The following is a 6,781-nucleotide window of genomic DNA, read 5'->3' as shown; positions in this document are numbered from 1 at the left end:
ATTTATATGTATTTAACTACATGCAGTAGTTATTAGGTTGTTTAATTCCAATAATCCTTAGTTTTCAGCTTATTTTATTACCTTTCAATATCCAAAGATCATTTAACTCACTTTAAGCTTAGTATTCAGTAAATAGATTTGTTTTTACTATTCAATATTTTAGGTTATTATATTATTGTTGAGTTTTTAGTACTGTAAGATATTTAAATGTATTAATGTTTAGTATTCACTAGTTACTCAGTAGTTCTAACTTTCAGTTGTATTATCTTGTAGTTAATAGTTGTTTAATTTTTCAGTTTTTAGTAGATATTTAAGTAGTTATTATATTTTGGAATTATAATTATATTTATCGCAATTTTATTATTTTTAGACTACTATATATATATATATAATTGCACATTGGCATGATGTATCTTAGTAACACTCCATATAAATTATATGATAAATCCTTATTAAAGATAGTACACATCTTGTATAGTCTATAGAAAATATAAAGATACAATGCTACCATTCAATTGAAAATTGTTAATTAGTACATTATTCCTTATGTACATATATATATATATATATATATATATATATATATATATATATATATATATATATATATATATCTAAATCATTATATTTTTAAATAAATTTATTCAATATGTCTAGGTGTCAACTAATTACAAGGGGGGGAGCGCGGAGGCTCAGTGGTAGTGGGGGCCTGTCCAAGCGTTCACCTCCGGTGCTTGGGTTCCCTGGTTCGATCCCAGCTCGCGCCGTGTGAGCTTTGTGGTGAACAAGCATCGTGCTCGTGGGTTTTCTCGGGGTTCTCCCGTTTCCTCCCACCTTCTTCATTCCACCATTTCACTCATTTCTCATTCTCACCGTTTCCTTTAGCCTAACCGGCATAACCGTGGGACGTTAAACTTAAAGATTTCATTTCACTCTTTTTTTAACTAATTACAACTAACTAATTATGTGTAATTTCTATAGGCACTTTATTTTAGGTTACTAACAGCTTTAAAATAAAATAAGAACTCGGTACGTACATGTATCATGCAATCACCCTTATATGACATATAGTGAGAATAACTACACAAGGCAAGAAACAGTGACAATGCCTTAAAGAAATAGTTGTGTCATTATGCACTCTTATCTACCAATACAACATGCTACATTCCATTTATTTACCCGAACACATATACCTCATCCCGCATTAGTGCCTTCCTAGTTAAGACATGCTACTATTATGTGTAGATCCATTGGTGAAAGTCTTCAATCCCTTCTTCATCCATTTGGTCGAAAACATGCGAAGCAAATCAAAGACACTCCATCAGGAGCCAACTTGCCTAACGATATGAATGAAAAACGTTAGGTCAGGTTGGTGCCTTACAGAGGTCATTGGTAGTCATGCAAATAGGTCAGGTTCCACAACCAAAGAAATCCATCTAACTCATGCAACATCGACGGGGATGAATCTCCCTACCCTCCATTGCAGGTATCTGTGTACAATTGATATAGCTATCTACATTGCACCCCTATACCTGAGATGGCCAGTAGTTCGAATTGAATCTTCTTGTGTAGGATTCATAAGTAATTGTGCGTACCATCTTCTTCCTCATGTGCCGTTATGTCGACCTAGTTTTCTACGACCTCATTAGTGTTTAATCTTAATGATTAACCCATCTTAATAATTAAGGAGGACCAACACAGTGTGTTTGTGTTTCTCGAGATTCTCCTGTTCCCTCCCACTTTTTTTATTTTTATGTTCATTCTCATTCATTCTTTATTACACTGTCTCTCTTAGCCTCACTGGTATAATTATGAAAAAAAAAACCCGCCCTTCCTGCTAACGCCCTTCCTGCCACTGATCACTTGCAAGCACCAATGATATTCTAGATTTCCTAATTTCAACCCATATTTGGCAATTGGAATTATTTCCTCCGATTCGTCAACCTCCCAATTATGCCAACCGGGTACCTATTCACCAGAATAGGAAAAACATAATTCAGAATTATAAGAATAGCAACGTAGCAAATTTTAAAACTCTTTTCCTTAGCTCACAATCACTTATCACAATGGAAACACTGATCTTGTTCGCAGTAGCAGTATTCATACAAGCTTCCTGTAATATTATTTTTAATATCATATCAGCGTCAACAGGAAGTCAGTATCAGCTTCTTGTGGTTTTGTCCACTGCGTGGCACATAGTGATATTCAACCAAACTTTCCTCTATAAACTATTTATGCATAATATGCACACTAAACATTGAATGCAAGTACCCTGCGGTTCGATTCTCCTTCGTCACAAGATCGACAAGCTAAAATCCTCTCTTCTCGTACCGTTCAGTACAGAATGGGAAAAAGGAGAGACGATTGCCCTTCATACGAAGAGTTACAAACCCGATTATTGCCACACACCCCCTGCCACCCCCAATAATAATAAAAAAAATATGTAAATGCTTACGACCAGGCGGAAGTAATACCACCAAGTGTGGAATTTCCAAATCTACCAGGTATTGGTTCATTCCTCCGAAGTCCCAGACTAATAAACAACAATCTTTTTCCTTCCTCGCTCTTTTTTTTAATACACTGTAACCTCTTAAAATGCACAGAAAGGGGAGAAAGGAAAGAGAAGAACTCACTCATTATATTGGGTATAAAAATAGAGTACTCATAACTAAATAGGGTCTCATGCCATGTAGACTCAAGGCATACCAAAGGGCCACCTTCATTTTGAGTCTTGTGAATTGTCTGTTTTGATAATTTTTCAAAATTGAAATATAAATTGTACTTTAAATCTATTGCCATAGCCTCCTTGACTCTACATGTTAAATCAATAATAATAACTCTCTCACGTCCCTCATGGACAACTCAAGTCTGTAAAATTCTTATTGCAATCTACCAATTGACTTTTAAATTTATATTCCTGGTTCTTTACCTTCAATTGGACTATATTGTAAATATTCATTCATTCCTGTAAGCAACTAAATAAGGTTAATTGCCTTGTAAGGCAAATCAAACTCATTTTTTTTGTTATAGCTTGTAATGTTATTTAAATTGCTAAAGTTATCGATCTAATAGTCATTAATCTCTAATCAATTATTAATTCTTGATCAATACCTTCATAATTATGATATTGGTACTACCATGAAAATATATGAAAACAATGGAATAATATTAAACTAAAATTAGGTAACTGTGTTCCTGAGTAGTTCCGATTCATCTTTAATTGTGTATCGTTCAAACCTAATGAGACCCTATTTCGTTTAAATTGAACTAACATACATCTCACTAAGTTATACATATTTAACCGTATACAGACTTAACAGTCCTAACAGAACTAAGTTTGAATGTAAGGTAGCGTTATAACTGTATCGTTAGGACGATAATCCTGACAGTTCCTTGTTATTACTAATTAGTCTCATTTATTAATTATCGTTACTTTTGCCCTATGCCCTCTCCATGCACAGAACAGTTCACTTGAAATGTTGATGTTATCGATTCACTGATTATTCTCAATTCAGTTGTAATGAATTTTGAACGACATGGAACCTGTTAACTATACTGACCTTCTAGGGCATTAATAGATTATTGTACTATTCACTTTTGCTAATGACGCATGATTCAAAATATTATTGATTTTCACTATATGTAGTATTTCAGTTGCGTGATTTCTTGCTAGGTTGCGTATTCGACAAATTATTAATCTTATTAACGTATAATGTGGTAATTTCATTCAATAACTTATATGCATGTAGCAAGCAAGTTATAACTGTTCTATTGTTTTCTTTTTTTTTAACCTTAATGTAATAAGTCAGTGCCATTCAGTCACAGTAGCATGTTCAAATTATTATCAACTCTTCATTATCTATGTAGTATTTTGTTTAGGACCTTAATTGCAGTTGTTGAAATTCCACATGTTTCAACACAATGTTCCAAAAGTTGTTAACTATTATTCTTAAGATCATACTTCCTTAACTTAACACAGCAGCAATATGTTATAACAATGTGCCACTTCCATATGTTATATGTTATGCCAATTATTATGATTATTCACTTGATGTTTTTCATGCCTAAGTATCCGTCTATTGAGTCATTTTCATGAGAAGACGGACAATTATCATTATATTGCACATGTACCTTATTTTATTGTATAAATAAGGTGAATTACGACTATGACGACAACAAACTCATATTAGTCAACTCATGTGCATGACATACAATTCACATATTTTGCAAAATCTTCATTTCATACGAGGGTCATTCGAAAAGTATTGGTTACTTCAGCCTGCCTGAGCGCTCGCTTCTTGATGATTTTCGAGGACGAAAATTATGAAGCAGTGGGAATGTGACGCCGGATTCAAAATATGGTTACATTGCTCTTTATTGAAGGAATTGAAAAAGGCTATTTTGGATTAATGTGCAATTACAGGACGGTTTTCTCTTTTAGCTTATCATGAGCTGGTAACAGAGAACGGAACTACGCAAAACCTCGAAGGTGATTGTGGTTGTTTTACTGCGCAAAAAGGTCATAGGATGTTTACAAATTTGTCAACGTGACCCCGCATTTGCGGAAATTTTTGGTTAATAGTTAAGAATCTCTGGACCAGTCATAGATAAATGTGGATAATTCTGGAAATCCTGTTATTGAAATCTTCCGGCGGTAACAGTCACGCCATCCACGTGTGTGCTGGATCACGCCATAATTTTGGGTGCGGTTACTTGCTAATAGCCAATCAGAATGCAAAGAGCAATAAGTTTCCATATTTGTGAATCTGACGACCAGGATGTGATGACTGATGTACGGTTTGGGAGTGGCCCTTGCAAAAATAATAAAAAGGGACCTCAAGGTCTAGATAATAATTCATTCGGGCGGCAACGACGTAGTGACGACGTGTATAAGAACTCAGACCTTCGGAACACCAAGTTGCAGGGTGTAACAAGACTTCTATTCAAGGTATGTACATGCACATTTGCTATTTTGAGCTCAAGTAATAATATGTCAGTCAGCACTGCAAAATGATTCATCAGTTGATAGTAAAACTCTCACGACTAAGATTAAAAGTCGCATACTCGTAATTCATTTTTTTTATCCTTGCTAACTCAAATACTTGAAGGTCCATTCAGTTATTCAATCTCTGATAATGTAGTCAAATATCAATGAAGAGGCAAATATCAAATTACTTTTGTAAATACCTAAATTAAATGTTGATGTATACTAGCATTTTAGTTATAATAAACTAAATAACTTCAATTTATGTTGTCATTACCCCTAGGTTAATCCACTTTTCCCATGAAAGTCATGGTGTAATTTGATTATAATACTTTTGTGACATCCACTAACTTATAGTGCGAGCAGATCTCATATTTGTGTGGAAATTACGAGCTAAATAATTAAAAATGGAGTCTGCACATCGTCACAAAACATAATGCATTTTTAGTTCTGTCATAAATCATAAGTCCCGTAAAAAACAGTTCTTGTCATTTCCTGACAATTTTCTGACACATATTTTTTTTTGTACCAGAAAGTGATTTAATCATCAACCCAGGACAGTACATATTTAGTTGAGACTAGGATGGACAATAAGGCTAACGGATAGGGGTGATACAAGCTGTACAACGCTCATGGCACTGTTGCATATGTCTAGGATTTAAGGTTGTGAAATCTATTATCAAAATGTTAGTAAATACAAAATTGACCTTGAATTATCTAACTTTGTATTACTTAGAAGTTATATGCTTATTTTAATTAATAAATTGAACGATGACTCCTGTTTTAGGTTGCATAAATACTCAATAATTATCCTCTATGGTTTAATTCCATCATGATCATTTGCAATAACCTAAATATTATATGTTTCACTTATTGTATTTACACAGTTAAAGAGAAATAAGTACATAAGGATAAAATGTAAACAGGACTGGTTTTATTTCTTTCTTCAGAAATCTAGAGATTATGTGGATATGGAATTTAGATTTAGGAGGTATTCAGTAGTTATTCTGAATTACTTAGAAGTTTGTGTTCATCATAAAAATAACAAAAGAATATGCTAATTGGTTTCATATGTTATTATAAACGTTTCTGCATCTTAACATAATTAGCAAGTAAATATATTAGTGATGTGTGAGCTGTTTATTTTGATTTCTACAATTGAAGCAAAACAGATATAAAACTAATTTCTCCTGCAATAAAGTAAGGAGAAAGTTGCACTGTCAGACAAGATAATATTTTCGATCATGTCTATCTTATATTCGAAAATAACTCCGTAGTCAAAAATATCAACAGGGTAATTAGGTTATTGGAAAACTGTTAGATCTTAGCGTGTAACCAGTGTTTATGACTTGCTATATTCAGTCAAGCAATAGTTACGGGTTGGTTAAAAGATGCGTTTTAATCAAAACTAAGTAGCACAGCAGTTAAACGTACTGAAAATTAGTCTATCAGCACGTTCAAAACATTTGGGTAATTTATACAATTCGGGTATTGTTATATCCATTCGACGTTTACTCTGTTCATATGTGGAAGCATTACATTTAACCAAGAAAAAATAAGATACTAAAATAGTATTATCCTTCCTTGTAATATAGCCATATATTTTTATTACTGGAAAATCCATTTCAATTAAAATTCTAATTTGCTGCACATATGAGTTTAGAAGTAACTGGAAAAAAATACACGTCATAAAATTAAATACATTTTAAAGTTGAACTCATATATTTATCCCGTGATATTTTATGGACGTTTAAATGATTAGAATCTATCAATTATGCATATCAATGGATATATGGG

Source organism: Thermobia domestica, chromosome 1 (genome assembly GCF_964235325.1).
Source record: "Thermobia domestica chromosome 1, izTheDome1.hap1.1, whole genome shotgun sequence".
In the NCBI taxonomy this organism is placed as follows: Eukaryota; Metazoa; Arthropoda; class Insecta; order Zygentoma; family Lepismatidae; genus Thermobia; species Thermobia domestica.
This window is presented reverse-complemented; position numbering follows the sequence as displayed.